This window comes from Palaemon carinicauda, chromosome 22 (genome assembly GCF_036898095.1).
Source record: "Palaemon carinicauda isolate YSFRI2023 chromosome 22, ASM3689809v2, whole genome shotgun sequence".
Taxonomy (NCBI): domain Eukaryota; kingdom Metazoa; phylum Arthropoda; class Malacostraca; order Decapoda; family Palaemonidae; genus Palaemon; species Palaemon carinicauda.
In genome coordinates this window covers 72,380,998-72,400,997 of record NC_090746.1, presented here as the reverse complement: position 1 = coordinate 72,400,997, position 20,000 = coordinate 72,380,998, and the positions used below count along the sequence as shown (strand labels likewise).

General features: G+C 35.8%; 1 protein-coding gene across 1 annotated transcript in view; it reads right to left on the bottom strand.

Moving 5' to 3' along the window:
* LOC137616542 (spectrin beta chain, non-erythrocytic 5-like) overlaps positions 1-20,000 on the bottom strand; it is a 276,452-nt gene that overhangs the window by 205,803 nt on the left and 50,649 nt on the right.

The window sequence follows — 20,000 nt, the reverse complement described above, 5'->3', positions numbered from 1 at the left end:
ATGATATTGGTGAAAGGTATAAAGTTCAGCCTCTATCAGCTGAGACACCTGTTATGCTTGATATATAGGAAAAAAACTGTCTGGATGATTATGAAACTGCATAACTCTGTAATCAATATAATCTCTATTATGATACGGCCAAACAAAAATAGCAGGTATTATCTCCTAGAAACGAGAAGAATAAACAATGATAACCTAGAGAGTATACGAATTAAATACAAGATTTTCAACTCTCCGGACCAATATTGCCTTTTTAGTATAAATTAAATCTTGTTATACTATAAAAACAAAAAGGAAGAAGTGTACAAAACTAAACTAAACCAGACGAAAATAAAATCATACAAACGCAGCTCTATGGTCGGTTTTGAAGAATGGCCTCCATGACTGCAGATTATTGCAAGACTTGGAATCAAGAAGATACCAAGAGTTCAACATCCTACAATTGGAGAGCAAATTAAGATATTCAGAGGGAACTATCAAGCACTTGCGAAACTCCAACATGATAATTTGAAAGGGTAAAAACTGTGGCGTGTGACCTCTCACCGTCGAAGTAAAAGGACTTAAAAAATTTTTTTATATACAACCCAATTGAAATAAAAGTGTGGATAACCAAAAATATAGAATGTATAATAAAAATTATACACCCACTATAGATCCTTTAAAGAAGTTGTAGATAGTTTCTTGCAAGATTATTTTGTATGAAGGACAAAAAGACAGACATATTATTTACCCAGTCTCCTCTTTCCTCACACATCTATTAACACCAAGCATACTAATCCTTACACTCTCACTTAGTGAGCAGCTACACTAACTGATAATGAACTAATTATCCACAAGGTCAGTAGGAGAGAACCTCATTTTACTAACTCTTGGATAATGCCATAGCCTCTATACCAGGTTCTCTATTGCCTTGTAATAAAGAGTTAACCTTGCTTAAGGGTACACTTAGGCACACTTTTCTTTCAATTTATTCTTCATCTTGTTTTATCACACGTGTTTCGCAAGCTTTACAATGCTAGATATATCGTCTCAATAAACCCGGGGCCCAGAACGTACCTGAATGCCATACCCATGTCAGACCTGGCTTTCTCTTGTAGCCGAATGTCAACTCTACCCGGTAGCCAGCCCCCAACCACCCACCTCCACAGAATCCAGTTTGAGACTTGGCTTTTGGCAAGCTCTTGGCGGATGAGCTTACAGTAATACCTTAACTAGCTGACATCTGACCTTCACGTGCTCATGTTTACAGAGGGGAGTATTTACAAGCTGACATGGCATGGTTGCTAAAGATGCTACACTTGAGTAACAAAATGATGTAACGATGCTTGGACAGAGGCAAGGATATTCTAATGCGCCGGCTTAGTGACTATTAATATTGAGGAATTTACTTGCTCTCTATGATATTCCTCCAAGATAAATTAAAGTTGGGAAAAAGTCTACATTTTCTATAGCCAATAAAAGCATCTGCATTAATAAAAGATACAGAGTAAACAGCAAAAAAAAAAAAAAAATTGCAGCTAACTTGTAAGTTATAATTTAAGAATATTACCACAAATAAATCAATAACGGATAATTCAATAGAAAATAAAATACCAGAGAAGCAGATAAAATGCTATTGCTCTCCTTGTGTCCTTCCACTTTTTGCCCAACGAGAATCCTTGAAGCAACAGTTAGTTAATTAAGAATGCAATGATTTCGCAGTTCCAGCTCGCACCAATGGATAAAGGGCAGGAAAGCCTAGTCACGTTTATGAAATTCAGAAGTTAAATAGGAGCACAAAATGCTTTTGAGCTACAATCTAAGATTGTCTTTTGAATGATAAAAGTTAATCAGAATACAAAGCAAAAACTATCAGAAAAAGTGAGGCAAAACGTATTCTAATTTAATTGGAATTGTGGTAATGCTAAGATACCAGAAATACTGAGTAATTATCAACGTGGTAATGTCTCCCAATACCATTAGCCGAACTCGGGACAGATATTGTTTATGATATCGGCATTGTCCCTCGTTGATGTTGCTCACTATCACGCAGTTCACTGTAATGTTGCTACATTTAACATCACATTAAGATGACTACATGACAGCTGTGTCTTTTCAATTGTAGATATTACCATGGAATTTGGCAGGATCAGAGAAACTATGTTTCCAATCAATCCTTGAAATTTTAATTTGGATATGCGAATTATTCTAGGAACCATTTACACCACCGCCAAAAATAACCATTCAACCCATACCGAAATAAACGTTTGCTGTGGTTTTTCTATGGCAGATATCAACAATGAAATTGGTATGGACAAAGTAAATATCCATTTCATAAATCCTTGAAAATTTCACTTACATCACATATGTGAAGTATTCTACGAGTAATTTACGGCGCCGCCGAAAATCGGCCTACTGCGGATTTCGAAAAATGGCTACTGTGATTTTTCTATGGCAAGTATCGATACAAAAAATTATATGAACGTAGTTCATATAACACCCATCAAACCCTGTGAAAACTATTTGGATATCTGTAAAACTCTAGGAGTAGTTTGCTCCTCATCACTGATTTTTTAGTTAAAAGTCGTCACTTACGAACAAAAGTGACCGCCAGGGCATCTATATAGTAGGATAAACATGGAAATTGGCATAAACAAAGCTAATTTAAATCTAAATAATCCCTTAAAATTTAATTTGAATATATGAACTAGTATAGGAGTCATTGACTCCACCGCCGAAAATATCAGCTGCTCCCCCCAACCCTCGCTTCGAAGTTTATGGTAAAAAAAAAGGGGGGGGGGAGGCATTTCATATAAAGTCACTCACTTCGTTCGCGACAATAATTAAAAAGGCTTCAAAAGCTCCCTATTTTAGTAAGTCCCTACAAGGAATAAAATCATTAGATTGTGAATCTATATACAAACCATTTTTTACCTATACTAAAAAGGACAACACGTATATTATTCAAAAGTGTGTAACGTGACAGAATAAGGATGAACTATATCTGTATGGCCGTTAAATATTTCTTATGCAACTAGAAGTGAGGCAAAGTATTAGTCATTACCAAATGTGTATACATTAAGCAAATGGTTTCTCGCAATCATTTACCCAATGTATAAATAATCATGATAACGATACAAATGAGAGACCTAATGATGCCAAAAGGAATCAAGGATACCAAAAGGAAAATCGGACAAGAGATAATTACACGCTATTCTTTTTCAAAATACAATAATAGCATACCTATTTCTTCAGCATAATCTCGTGAGAGAGAGAGAGAGAGAGAGTGAGAGAGAGAGAGAGAGAGAGAGAGAGAGAGAGAGAGAGAGAGAGAGAGAGAGAGAGAACAATACCTATTACTCAAGATTAAATCGGAACCGATTTTCAAATGCCTAATTATAAAACATACAATATTCAAGCAAATACAAAATCATGTAGAATTACGTACATTACGAGATTAAAAAAAAAAAAACAATAATATGGTGATAGCTTTGAGTTCAATTTTCATTAAAATCACGCACTGTCGCACTGTCGACTTGCGTAACGACACAAACATCAAAAGATATTTCAAGGCAGACATAACCGTGTCTGTAACTAACAAAACAAACAGGAAAAGATATTTCTAAGCAGACACAAACGTGTTGGTAACTCACATTACAAGAGATACAAAAAACATGGGTGAAGGTGATCTTGAATATGTATGAAATTCTAGAAATTCGGAAACTTCCTTTGTAACGTAAGGCTCTTTTGATAGTTTATACATGGAAGATCTATTTTAATGTTGTTCCTGTTCTTATAGTATTTTATTCTAATTGTTCATTAATTTTCTTGTAATTTTTTTCCTTTCCTCGTTAGGCTACTTTTCCCTGTTGGAGCCTTTGGGTTTATAGCATCCTGCTTTTCCAACTAGGGTTATAGCTTAGCAAATAATAATAATAATAATAATAAATAACAATAAATAATAATAATAAATAATAATAATAATAACAGAATGTTGACAGAGAAAACTTTATTCTCTTGTAGAATGACAAACTTCATACCGGTAGTACATGCGAGTCAATGGGCGGTATTCATAAAGAAAAGGATATGCTTATACTTGCAAAATATGAAGGAAATCCTTCTACTTGTATTGATAAACATTTCAAGCAAAAGCATATCCTTATAATCACATAAAAGTAATTGGTTATACATAAAGAAGACCCTTTACTTCATATAAAGAACATATGCTTCGAAAAAGCTGAGTCTGGTCAGTAGCAGACTGCAGTTCGAAGAGAAAGGTTGTTCTGTCCGATTCTCAGCACGATGGCAGATTTTGTGGATGTGAGGCATGTTAAACAAAATACATGCCCCGTTTACCCACACTTGATCGTGATTTCAAGATGTTATTCCGTTTTGAAGAACAAAATGTACAGTGTATCTTGTCCACACCTGGAATCTCGATGAAATATCAAGGTTAAGCCATAACTTGGTGATATGCATTTTACATTCCCTTTTGCATGTATAAACAGTTGGGAGAATACGAAGGCTGCTGTATTTCGGGATGTATGTATGTACAAACAGTATATATGTATGTATGTATGTATGTATATATATATATATATGTATGTATGTATATATATATATATATATATATATATATATATATATATATATATATATATACATCGTATAAATATACATATATACACAGAATATTCATATACTGCAAAAGCTTATATACATGCATGTATATACACATATATAAACTATATATATATATATATATATATATATATATATATATATATATATATATATATATACATATATCGATTCGTACCAGAAATAGATTGTTCTAAATCTCAAACCTGAAATAATTTAGCTGAAGTCATCTATTACAATTCGGTTTGTTTTAAACCTCAATTACCCTTCGCCCTTCGTCCGGGTATCTTAAAGTTTCCTTCAAACTACAAAGTTGAGCGTTTAGCGTCTTCAAAACTTTTCAACTCGAATCCATAAATCAAATCACGTAGTTTTTTATTATTAATATTATTATTATTAATATTATTATTATTAATATTATTATTATTAATATTATTATTATTAATATTATTATTTCATTATCATTATTATTGTTGTTGTTGTTGTTGTTGTTATAAAACAAGAATGGAATTTTTCGCGAGTCCTAAAAGAATTCGGAAGAAAATCTTCTCGGATTTCCAAATGGCTTCAGAAGAAATAGCCATAGACTTAGCATGGAATTCTGAATGCCTCCAGAACGGAATCTCAGAACGGTATCGGAAGAAAACTTTCCCGGATTTCCAAATGGCTTCAGAAAAAATAGCCATAGACTTAGCATAGAATTCTGAATGCCTCCAGAACAGAATCCCAGAACGGTTTCGGAAGAAAACTTTCCCGAATTTCCAAAAGTCTTCAAAGGACATAGCCGTATACTTAACATGGATTTCTGAATGACTCCAGAACTGAAATTTCCAGCAGCAGCCCTGAACAACTCCCCGAGCTTCAAATGACTTCTGAAGACCTGATCTTCATTTTTTCAAACGTAGCCTGCAACACCTCACATGATCTGTATGTAGCTGGCGAAATCTAATCAAGGAATTGCGCGTCAATAGGAGTAAGAGGAAATGAGTTGATGACTGGGAGAAGGATTTCACTTAACTCACAGAGATCGCGTTCTAGCGGAATAGGAAGCTGCCGGTAAGAATTATGTGTTACGTCTTCGGAACACCATCAACTACAGATGGTTTTGGCTGCTGCCGAAGTTGCCGATCGTTCGTTTTATATCGCCCGACCTATAGAAAGACACGGGATCTTCCGATGGCAGCTGAGCTTTGAAGATCATAATGTATGCGCCTTGAAGGATCCTTTGCTTGGGCTTTTGCGACGATGTCTTATTAAAGGAGACTCTTGGAAAAAGTACGAGGCTTTGTATCGGTGCAAAAACGGATCGCGGGCGGATGGAGGCAGAATGGTTCAAGTGACGTGTAGTTCTTTAACAGGATTGTCCCAAAATTCGCCATTGAAGTAAGGACATATCCAGACGACATTGGTAAATATATCATGTTGCTCGTCATTTACTTTGGCATGATAGTGTATGCGGAGAAATCGATAGTATTCATCTCTTTACTCATTGCCCAGATAGGTAAAGAATAAATGCCTTCGATTTCCCTGAGGAATCTGACGAAGTGAGGACTCGTGGCACTGAAATCTCTTTTGAAATCTAGGACACTAACGAACTAAGGAAAAGAGACAATGAAATCTCGAAAGAAACAGATAATCTAATGAAAGAAGATCTTGAAAACTAGAAGACAGGAGAGAACAGCGAAGAGGAGCCTCTAATGCCAGAGGTAGGACACCTAAAAATAGAGAGCCTCTAATGCTAGAAATAAGGCACCTCAAAATATAGATCGAAGACCCTCTAATGCTAAAAATATGGAACCTAGAAATATATGTCAAAGAACTTCTAATGCTAGAAGTGTGGGAGCTAAAGAGAGAGGTCAAAGAACTTCTAATGTTAAGAGGTGTGGGAGCTATAGAGAGAGGTCAAAGAACTTCTAATGCAAGGGGTGTGGGAGCTAAAAAAGAGTGCAAGGGGTGGGGGAGCTAAAAAGAGGTCAAAGAACTTCTAATGCAAGGGGTGGTGGAGCTAAAAAGAGGTCAAAGAACTTCTAATGCAAGGGGTAGGGGAGCTAAAAAGAGGTCAAAGAACTTCTAATGCAAGGGGTGTGGGAGCTAAAAAGAGGTCAAAGAACTTCTAATGCAAGGGGTGGGGAAGCTAAAAAGAGGTCAAAGAACTTCTAATGCAAGGGGTGTGGGAGCTAAAAAGAGTTCAAAGAACTTCTAATGCAAGGCGTGTGGGAGCTAAAAAGAGGTCAAAGAACTTCTAATGCAAGGGGTGTGGGAGCTAAAAAAAGAGGTCAAAGAACTTCTAATGCAAGGGGTGTAGGAACTAAAAAGAGGTCAAAGAACTTCTAATGCAAGGGGTGTGGGAGATAAAAAGAGGTCAAAGAACTTCTAATGCAAGGGGTGTGGGAGCTAAAAAGAGGTCAAAGAACTTCTAATGCAAGGGGTTTGGGAGCTAAAGAGTTCAAAGAACTTCTAATGCAAGGGGTGTGGGAGATAAAAAGAGGTCAAAGAACTTCTAATGCAAGGGGTGTGGGAGCTAAAAAGAGGTCAAAGAACTTCTAATGCAAGGGTTTGGGAGCTAAAAAGAGGTCAAAGAACTTCTAATGCAAGGGGTGTGGGAGCTAAAAAGAGGTCAAAGAACTTCTAATGCAAGGGGTGTGGGAGATAAAAAGAGGTCAAAGAACTTCTAATGCAAGGGGTGTGGGAGATAAAAAGAGGTCAAAGAACTTCTAATGCAAGGGGTGTGGGAGCTAAAAAGAGGTCAAAGAACTTCTAATGCAAGGGGTGTGGGAGATAAAAAGAGGTCAAAAGACTTCTAATGCAAGGGGTTTGGGAGCTAAAAAAAAGGTCACAGAACTTCTAATGCAAGGGGTGTGGGAGATAAAAAGAGGTCAAAGAACTTCTAATGCAAGGGGTGTGGGAGCTAAAAAGAGGTCAAAGAACTTCTAATGCAAGGGGTGTGGGAGATAAAAAGAGGTCAAAGAACTTCTAATGCAAGGGGTGTGGGAGATAAAAAGAGGTCAAAGAACTTCTAATGCAAGGGGTGTGGGAGATAAAAAGAGGTCAAAGAACTTCTAATGCAAGGGGTGTGGGAGCTAAAAAGAGGTCAAAGAACTTCTAATGCAAGGGGTGTGGGAGCTAAAAAGAGGTCAAAGAACTTCTAATGCAAGGGGTGTGGGAGCTAAAAAGAGGTCAAAGAACTTCTAATGCAAGGGGTGTGGGAGCTAAAAAGAGGTCAAAGAACTTCTAATGCAAGGGGTGTGGGAGCTAAAAAGAGGTCAAAGAACTTCTAATGCAAGGGGTGTGGGAGCTAAAAAGAGGTCAAAGAACTTCTAATGCAAGGGGTGTGGGAGCTAAAAAGAGGTCAAAGAACTTCTAATGCAAGGGGTGTGGGAGCTAAAAAGAGGTCAAAGAACTTCTAATGCAAAGGGTGTGGGAGCTAAAAAGAGGTAAAAAATGTCGCCAGCGAGGCTTTGGGGAAGGCGAGGCGGAGTCTGTGTTCTTTCTGGTGCGTAAACTTAATTAAATACAAGTAAAAACAGGGCATTAAATACGTATTATAAATACTAAACTCTTTCTTATCTTGACAGCACAAATGAAAGCTTACAAGTTCCAACATGTAACTAAGCGCTCCCGAAACACGAGTCAACCTTTTATTTCTTCTTGGAGGATATCCTTGCAAGTAAAAGGTAATCATTATGAATATGGAAAGAAAGATTTGCTTATACTTCTCCCTTTTGCTTCAGAGAATTACCTTGTACTTCTACTTTATGCTTAAAAGGATATCCTTCATTTTTATGAATACCTCCCAATGTCTACTACTCTTAAATGGTACGGGAATAAAATGGTGCTGGAATAAAAAAAAAAACGAGAGTATTTGACATGCAAGACGGAGCAGGTAATGCAAGGGTTTGATATGCAACTGATGAGATTTCTGTGTGAATGCTGTGGTAAATCTCTGAACAGAGGGTTCGTTTAACCTAGACTCGACAAATGAGAATGAATATGGACGCCAATGATTTTTACGAGAGTCGCCACAGGTATGGGGAAACAAAATAGAGCTACGAAAATTTCATATATATGCGTGTCTGTTGCTGGCATGTATATATCTATGTAAAATATTCTTCTCAATATAAAGCTATATTGAGAAAATAATTACACACACACATTATATATATATATATATATATATATATATATATATATATATTATATATATATATATATATAGTATAAAGCATAAATACACCATATTCATAAACATTCACAAACAGTGACAATTACTGATTGAATTTGTACATGGACCTCCAAACACATCTGCAAAGTTGATCAATCGAAACAAATCAATTAAGAATTACAGAATTACTGTGATAAAAATTCAAGATCAATCTTCCCACCGACTTTATTCGCGACGAATAAAATCAAGACATACATATTGTGTCAGCCTAAAGTAACGTGTGTGTGAAGCTTGCTCTATATATATATATATATATATATATATATATATATATATATATATATATATATATATATATATATATATATATATATATATATATACATACATATACATACATATACATATATACACATATACATATACATATATATATATATATATATATATATATATATATATATATATATATATATATATATATAAGAGATTCTATAAAAGAACTGAATTAAAATGCAAAAACTTACGACCGACAAATACTGCAAGAAGTTACAATTTTTTGAAAAACTCAAGTTATACATGAGAATAAGCCCAAATTGTTTTTCACCTTCCAAAGCACATGCACAAAGATAAATTTCTTTCTCTCTCTCTCTCTCTCTCTCTCTCTCTCTCTCTCTCTCTCTCTCTCTCTCTCATGGAGGGCGAAGACTGGTCCTAACCGCAACCCTCCTACCAAATTGCAGGATGCCTTGCTAAGTACAAAAGTCGTCCAAGCAGAGGCAAATGTTTTCCTTTTTTCCTCGTTCCATTTTTCTTCCCTGGTAACGTCATTCATTTCCATTCCTGGTTTCTTCGTTCACTTGTTATACGGACATAAATCTTTTTCTTGACTTCTTCACTTTCAGCTTTAATAACATTTGAAATTGATAAAATTACCATTATTAAAAACAATGTTCTTGGTTACTTTGTTCACTTGCTCTCCTAACACGTCTTTTTCTTTACCTCTTCATTTTCACATTTAATAACATTTTAAATTGATAAAATTAATATTACTCAAAAACTTTCAGGGTTTTTTTATTTCGTTCACTTGCTATCTTGACATTTTTTTTACTTCTTTGTTTTCATCTTTAATAACATTTTAAATTGATACAATTACCATTACTTACAAACCTTGTTTCACACAAAATCATGTCCTTGACATTCCAATAAAGCCGCAATAAAACTATTTAACAAAATTCGTCACGGAGAAACAAACGATATTAAAAAATTCGGTAATAAAACTTCAATAATATTTGAAGGTTTAAGACCCCTGAAGTTCAGTGTCGGTTGCAGTGATCATGTACGTCAAACTTCCCACAATTGTCACAATATAATGCACCACTGACATCTCAATCATTCAATAAAAGAACACCTTCATTTTGGTCAGTTATTTAATCATCATAAATCGAGACTAGTAAGCTACAAGTGTTAGAAGGATTTTGGGTGTCTTAAAGGCTTTTTATTCACCCGCGGAGACTCCATTTGCTCTTGGTTAGAGCGAAATAGTTATAAGTTTGGAGTTTTTTTCATTGTCTAACTTATTCTTGAATTCGGTTACCATGTTACTGTTCACTACATCAGCTGGAAGTTTGGTCCACGTATTTGGTATTTTTTTTTTTTGTACAGAAATTGCCACCTTGAGTGGTGCTATATTTTTTTCAATTCCAGTTTGTATACGTTACCTCTGGATGATTTGTGCTAACCGTCAAGAGGTGGCTGCCGACAGTTTTAATTCCTTTAAGAATTCTGAATATCTATTAGCTGTCCCCTTGGGCGTCGAGAGAGAGAGAGAGAGAGAGAGAGAGAGAGAGAGAGAGAGAGAGAGAGAGAGAGAGAGAGAGAGAGAGAAATCTGCAAAACCAAACAGATAATAGAATCCGCAAATAGACTAAAAAGGCAATCAGGAACCACAGACGCAAAGAAGCAATTCTGCCGTTTAAGTCATTTTGGTTAAAACAAACCTCCCACGCTTCAAGGTCCGAGTTTTTTTTTCTTTTCCTTTTTAAATGAGAACACTGAAGCATAACTGGGAGAGGACGTGTTTTTCCCGCCCCAAGATGAAGCCATATTGATGGATATGAGAACATGCATCAGAGACATCGATATATTGTTTAATCCAGGGATACGTATTTTTCCAGATTTATTGGTAATATGTATCTAGTAAAATGTACATGTGCTCTTAAATATGTCGATGCAATTAAGTCAATATAAAAGACTTGTGTACCGGAGGACAGCAAAGTGTTCTCTCTCTCTCTCTCTCTCTCTCTCTCTCTCTCTCTCTCTCTCTCTCTGAAACTATGGAAAAGCATGTAATTGAGTGATCATTATTGGGTTAAAATTGTATACTAACTAAACTATGGTGTGAGTGACGTGGTAAGGGGATAAAACCATAGGAAAAGCAGGTCTCTCTCTCTCTCTCTCTCTCTCTCTCTCTCTCTCTCTCTCTCTCTCTCTCTCTCTCTCTCTCTCTCTCTGTAGAATCGCCAGACGAATGAGAGGAGGATCAAAGATATCAACATCAAATGGAATCAAGACTTTCCGACCAAACAAGAGTCCGTCGGCGACGGATCCAATCTAGTCAGGTGTAACGTGTCGTGACTTCCAGCGTCCCCACCCCCTGCCCTTCCTTCCCTCGATCAGGGTCACAAACTCAAGGTCACGTGGATGGATTCGGTGGGTGCCTTGTACAAAACAACGAATTGAAACGACGGGAGTAAATAATTACGCAATCCCATAAAACTGAATTGAGCAATCAGGTTTCTTAAGGGATTGTCGTATTTTTCAACACCTACATCCTGGTATTGTCTGCTTCTTGATGAGAATGCTGGCTTAGATAAAAAATATTTTATTTAAGAAAAGTGAAATAAATATGGAAAAAAATGTTTATGCATATTATTATTATTATTAAATGCTAAGCTACAACCCTAGTTGGAAAAACAGGATGCTATAAGCCTAGGGGCCCCAACAAGGAAAAGCCCAGTGAGGAAAGAAAATGAAGGAAAAATAAAATATTTTAAGAATAGTAACAATATTAAAACAAATATTTCCCATATAAACTATAAAAACTTTAACAAAACAATAGGAAGAGAAACTAGATAGGACAGTGTGCCCTAGTGTACCCTCAAGCAAGAGAACTCTAACCCAAGACAATGGAAAACCATGGTACAGAGGCTATAGCACTACCCAAGACTAGAGAACAATGGTTTGATTTTGGAGTGTCCTTCTCCTAGAAGAGCTGCTTACCATAGCTAAAGAATCTCTTCTACAATTACTAGGAAGAAAGTAGCCACTGAACTAATGCAGTGCAGTAGTTAACCCCTTGGGTGAAGAAGAATTGTTTGGCAATCTCAGTGTTGTCAGGTGTATGAGGACAGAGGAGAATCTGTAAAGAATAGGCCAGACAATTCGGTTTCTGTGTAGGCAAAGGGAAAGAACCGTAACCAGAGAGAAGGGTCCAATGTAGTACTGTCTGGCCAGTCAAAAGACCCCATAACTCTCAGGTCTATACATTTTACTAATATACAATATTGAGGAAATACGAAATTTCCTGTAAAATCAAATATAGGTTTTTCTGGAATCTTCCTGGATGAAGTTATGTGGAGCATATAGCCAAACGCGTTGGTAAAAGATGGAATAGGAAAGGGAATCAACAGAGAAGGCTAAAAAATAGGTGGCCAATGCAACGATGACTCAAGAACCTACGATACCAAAACGACGATAATTATTTACCAAACTCTAAATATCCATTATCACCGAGATGATACATCCAGTTTCGTTTGGTATCTTGACCCAGTGTGGTCACTTGACCTTCCTTGCACGATAGCAAGACAAACCCACGAGTAAGTGATCAGTAAATACAACAATTCGATGATAATGACAACTGGTTAAGTTACGACGAACACTGGTGTTGCTTCTACAATTTTAACAATAATAAAATCGGCAGTAAACTTTAAAGAATAGAATGCAGCCAGTTAGCAGTGTAATAAAGAGCTAGTGATTGACTATATATATATATATATATATATATATATATATATATATATATATATATATTTCTTTCCGGTCACCCTCAGGGGGAGAAGAAGTAGTCATAACCACTCCGAGAAGTACACTCGGAAACCACTCTCTCCAACAAATTGCTGAACCAGCGTTTTATAGTAAGGAAAGGGAGAGGTAGTAAAAGGGTTAAATGCGTGTGTATGTGTGCGCGCCAGCGCATATCTTAATATTTAGCCGTAGTTTTTGACTACTCGTGTACACTTATAAAAGATAATAACTACAGCTACTTATCATAAAATGCTAACAATAATACAAATGATGACAATACCAGTGGCGAAGACACCAGCCAAAGGTTCCCAGAGCCAAATAATAAAATCAACACACATCAACGCCGCCCGCTACAAGTCGAAGGTCCCATGATCTAGAAACATTTTAATTACCATCCTAACAAGACGTTCAAGTTCACGTCTTCCCTCATAAGCCTTATCCAGAGAATGTGTCCGAATAGTTGATATGAAACCAGACCTACCTACCTAATCCACCCCCCCCATATCTCTCTCTCTCTCTCTCTCTCTCTCTCTCTCTCTCTCAGTGGACCTCTTCCATCCATCTTAAAGCGGTTTTATCTCGCCTCATGATGACAGGATGATTGAAGGCTGATGTTTCATAGTGATCTTTTTTTTTTTGCCACTATTCCCGTCAGTTATGTTCGATGTGATAATTAAGACTTAACAGTGTGTTTTAGTAGAGAAATGCTTTCGATTGTGTATTTTATACGTTACGCAAATAAGAGTTCAAGTTTCAGCTATACAAAGTAGTAGTAATAATAATAATAATAATAATAATAATAATAATAATAATAATAATAATAATAATAACCGCTAAAACGCTACTGAGAAATCATTAATCAAACGAAAAATCAGATCCAAAGCTAATACGCAAAAAATTAACGAGACAGAATTGGGTGATTTAATTTATACAACAAAACTTTCTTGAGCATTAGTCGAGTAGAACCTTAACACGCAGTCCTATTTCTTCTAGCAGTATCAACTTGTGCAAACTTACTTCAAACAGTATAGACTAGTGCACACTTACTTCAAACAGTATCGACTAGAGCACACTTACTTCAAACAGTATCGACTAGAGCACACTTACTTCAAACAGTATCGACTAGTGCAAACTTACTTCTAACAGTATCAACTAGTGCAAACTTACTTAACTTTGTATGTCATCGAGAGGCAAAACGCTCAAAACCTCCAGTCTATGCTGTACACGCAATCATCTATACAAGGTCAAACATGTGTTACTATTCTGCAAACAACATTATCCCCATCACGACTGAGAACTGTAGACGACAGTACCCAGAAGATGTCGAAATCTTTTCCTCCTCGTCTTCCTCCGCCTCCTGGATCCTGCCCCTTGAATGCAACTTCCAGAGGCCCCTTCCCAGTGTCTCTTTCTCTCTCCTCCAAAGTGGGTAGAGTCGAACGTGCCCCGAGGCAGAACCAGTTCGTGCCACTATCATCTCTACTCCTCGGGACTTGACCACACCCATCTACCCCTCAGACCACCACAATACCCCATCCCCCCAAAAATACCCTAATTCCTATCCTTATCCTTGACTTAGTTTGACGTCGCATTCCTCTCTCGAGGAAAACTGGTGACTTGTTCTGTAACCATGAGGCTGAGAATGAGGATTAGAGGAGCTTCCTGCGTATGCGTAGTCGTCTAGGCTTAGTTTGTGTTATATAACGAATCGAATTTGAAGTGGAAAAAGAACTTGTTTACATCTTTCAAAGTTAAAACTAGGTTATGTAGGTTACACTTAAGAATGTTTCTAGATAATTTCAAGTAACAGTTAAAATAAACTTTTAGAATCTCACATAAAATCGATAACAAATCTGCTGCATGAGAGGCACTTTCGAAGACAAACCGAGGGTCTTGCAACTCTATTTTTACTTTAAAGTTAAACTTCAAAATAAAGCATTTTTTTAATATCATTGGATGCCTACCTACAGCTGAATTCAACTTTTTTTTCACTACCTGTATCTTGTCACTTTACAAAATTCATTTATTTGACATTTACCACACGGAAGAAGCCACGATTAAGATGGCTAACATAATAGTAAAATAGGAATTTATAAATAACAATAAAAATAAATAAAAACTACGAAGAAATACAAAATATACCCACAACGCATGAGCCTTTAAAAAAATATAAATAGAAAATATAAAACTATGAAGAAATAAAAATAATAGGCTACTAACAACGCATAATACTTCAAAAAAGTATAAAAAGAAAAAAGAAAACAATGAAGAAATAAAAAGATAGGCTACCAACAACGCATTATATTAAAAAAATCTAAAGAAAAAATAAGTCTATTTACCAGACAAAGTCTGTTACCTAAATACGCAAATGCCCCACCTTCTATTTCTGTAAGGAATATGACCTTGGGGTTTCGTGCAAGCCGATACACTGGACAAACTGCTTCATTCATTACTTGTGCAACAAAATATGCAACGCTCAAAAGTCGATACCAGACTTGAGCCCTGTTTTACATCGGACTTACAAGGAAGCATCTTAAGCTCTTGTTGCTTTTAATCAAAGTGTACAAGCATAAGAGCTAATTTTTATCAGTGATACGGTTGTTCAAAACGGGACTCAAATAAGAGATAAGGCAGTTTTTTCTTCTAAATTTCACCCTTATTAAGGAAAGTTGTTTGCATGCATATATTATATATATATATATATATATATATATATATATATATATATATATATATATATATATATATATATATAATATACATATATAAACATATACGTATATACACGTATATATACATATACATACTGTATATACATATTTACATATATACATATATAAACATATACGTATATACACGTATATATACATATACATACTGTATGTACATATTTACATATATACATACACACACACACACACACACACACATATATATATATATATATATATATATATATATATATATATATATAATATATATATATATATATCAGTGTATGGTTACATAACAACAGTACATGCACGTACAAAAAGATAAATGTGTTCTCACAGGTAAAGCGAAGAATATAGATGAGAAGATAGACCTTCTTCCTTAAGAATCAAAGCCAGGCAAGTCATCCTACCTGAAAAAATAAAAAGAAATACAATCATAAAGGTCATGTTCAACAATCATTCACCAATCTTAATTCATATAAACTTGAAATCTCCTTATTTAACGGTAAGAAATGAATATAATAAAAATATGCTAACGTTAAAAAAAGATTATTCGACATCTACAACCGAAATTTTTTTGACATTGCCATAAATGACGAGGTTATATTATCTCGTTTACGTCACAAAGCATCATTTTTTCTTCTATCATGAGATATTCTTCGCCGTGAAAATTATACAGACAAGTCCTTCTTCAATGGCAGAATCAAGGACAAACTCTGTATAAAAAAAAAGAAAAAAAAATACTAGTGACGGTTCCCACATTTACACATTAAAATGAATAGGGATCTGGCTGAAATAAATATGAGTTTCTGAATCTACAGTATACATGTTTCCCAGTATGTAACCACTAAATTTTACATATTGACATTTACGTAATATATATATATATATATATATATATATATATATATATATGTGTGTGTGTGTGTGTGTATGTATGTATGTATATGTATGTTTGTATGTATGTATATATACACATGTACACATACAAACATACTATCAAGTCATGCGAACCAAGAAAACTAATGTCACTTTGCGTTCAAACATATCCAAAAGCATCTCCAAACTTTAAAGGAGGAGAATTAAATATAATATATATATACATATACATACATATATATATATATATATATATATATATATATATATATATATATATATATATATATATATATATATATATTATATATATATATATATATATATATATATATATATATATATATATATATATATATATAAATTCAAGACGTCATTAACAACCCCAACCTAAACGAGAAATCGACAAAAAACTAACAAACAGGTGACTTTTGGCACATTTATGGCCTGCCCAAAGGGGGTACCCTAAACAGCCAAGGCAGTAAACGGCGGAACCCTTTACTGCATGCAATTCTGCCATCATTCACAATAAATCCGTAATTCGTCTCCTTTTGTCGTTATTGTTTATACACTCCGTCCCTTTGTCTTTTGCCTTCTGGGAGTTGATTGTCTCGTGTATTCAATTTGATGGCATCAATGCAAGATTTATTCTTGTGGAAACACGAGAACAATATTGAAAAGCTGAATTAGTCGAGATGATAAGACTAACTTCAAAAGGTTTAAATTTCGCACATGATAGTAGCGGCAAAGGACAGTGAAAATGTCCTAGAGACTGATCATATGTACATAATCTACATATGATCAGCATCCAAACTCCTCCTCCACCAAATCTAGGACTAAGGAAGGCCAGACAATGGCTACTGTTAACTCGGCAGGTAGCCTTAGCCTTATAACCTCACTCAAACCCCAATCCTCAGCTCACAAGGACGGCAAGGTTGCAGGCAACAGAAGAAACTATCGAGCTTGAGCGGAACTCGAACCCCAGTCCGGTAGATCACATGGCAGCGATAGTTTATAAAGGCCTCCACAAGCCTAATATCAATATCAATTTAAATACAAATATCACTTATGTTGATAGTCTGTCATCATCAAGTAACATTAGATCATTTTATACGATGCGTGATTAGTAATTTGAAATCAGCTGAGGTTTCCCACACTTCCGATAGATATGTCATCAGCGAAAATAGCCTTGAATAAGTCGAGTAATTTCTACTTTCGAGAACTGACTTCTATTGTCAACCTAAATCAATTAAGGAATCCTACTCATTCAATACAAACAAGCATCCACATGGGAAAATTACAGCCAACCGCAAGGCGTGGGATACTCGCAATCAGTGGAACAAACGGATATGGAGACGGAGGCAGCTATGAGATATGAACATATATCCATCATCGGGCACGTAATATCAATCTCTGTAAGCTTACATAGAGACTGCAGGAACACACACACACACACACACAATATATATATATATATATATATATATATATATATATATATATAATGATTTTGAACCTCATACTGGGATAGAACCCTAGTCTCTTCAAATGAAAGGAAAGGCCGCTATCAATGATGCCACTAGAAGCTATAAATTTATTTCTATTTGAACACGATAATGTGTTGAATTCCACCATACACACAGAAATTTAAAACAAATCTCAAGTTAACTAAGAAACTCTTAATTTCAAGACCAACAGAGCGTACGTATGGGGGAAAAGGGGAACGATGCCGACCATAAATCTAAATCCCCCCTCTCTTGGAACCATTCCCATTCCACGCACCCTAGATCTATTCCAATATAGACCATAGTCAATAGAGGGTTCCAGTCTGAGTCAGCCTCAAGGCACCATCCAAATGCCATCCTTCCTAAAGCTTAAAAATTCCTTTTAACCTAAGTAAGGTTTTGGCGTAGCTCTCTTGACTATCACTCCCTCTAAGGAAGTATTCTTAATGATTTACCTTAACAGGATAGAGTGATTCTGAGATACCTAGTAAAAGATTCACTTGTTATTTACACTGTTACTGATGTAATCAATCAATCATACTGATTATCTGACAAAAGCGAGAGCAAATCGTCTGTTGGCGTTTGTCATGCCTCGTTATGAGTATAGCGAAGGGTTGTTTATTCCTGTGAATATAAGGAATGACAGAGTTGCAATATAACTTCAAGTGTTATAAAAAAAAAGATTAAAATAAAATATATCTTTTATTCAAAAAACCCTTTCTGAGTGGGAATACCTTCACTTGGTGAAAGGCTTTGTGTATCGTCTTGATCACCAATACTGTACTATAATATAGTCAGGGACCCCATAGCTTGATTTGCAGTGAACAATCACACTAAAATCTCCCATCACCAATCCGTAATGGCCAGCGTAGTGATGAAAACTGGCCAAACCCAAACATGAATAAGGACATGTATGAGGCCTTGTCCAGCAAACTGATGCATTTGTTGTGGTTATTCTTAAAAAGGCCAGGTAAACAATACGTCAATCTTATAAATGATATTAATGAATGACGGTGGCTGTCTTTCGATGAATAAAATATTCGCTTTTGTCTTTCTATGGAATAATGTGCAATCTATACTTTCACTTACTTTCGGCCTCAGTTTCATTAACAATTAGGACGCAACTAGTAAGCACTGATAAGATCAGCATACAGATTCTAAGGAACTTCTGAACTGTAACGACTTACTACAGAGAGAGAGAGAGAGAGAGAGAGAGAGAGAGAGAGAGAGAGAGAGAGAGAGAGAGAGAGAGAGAGAGAGAGAGAGATCTTTTGTATATCTTATAAATGGGATAATTACCTCATCAATGCCCTTCCATTTTGATGATGTTCAATTGTTTTTAACGGATATGCTGAAACTCGTATCTAGTTTTGCACTCTCTTTCTTTCTCCACAGTAGCAGCGACCCACAACAAAAAGACTGACAACTAGGTACAGTTCGATACAGTAATTTCTGGCACACATCACCCTCAGAAAGTGTACCCTATTGCACTGGGGGTCACCAGCCAGATAGTAAAGGGAGAGATGGGAGATGTTATGGTAGGGGCCACACACAGGAACTCGCCGTGCAGTAAGGGTGTGAGAAGGTACAATTCTTCAGAGAGAGGTGCCAGGAATTTCCGTGTCTGACTGTACCTTATTCGTAACTTCGGTGAGCGAACTAAAGAACAGTGAATTTGTAAGGAACCCATCTGTTCCACCTCGTCCTGCTTGACAACCTAAAAAGGGTTTTCAGCAAAAGAGAGAGAGAGAGAGAGAGAGAGAGAGAGAGAGAGAGAGAGAGAGAGAGAGAGAGAGAGAGAGAGAGAGAATCATAATGGCGGTGTCCCATGCTGTGATCAGAGATAAGCCTATTTAAATTCTAAGACAACTTAAGATAAGAGGGAACACGAAAGACGGTACAGACAAGGAATTTGCTACGGTCTCAAAAGATGATGATACAGTGATAATACTTATCGATATTTATCTACCTCTTGTATTCCAATTTTGTTTTTATTCTTAAATGCCAGTTTCAATTTGCGATCTGTTTAACAAA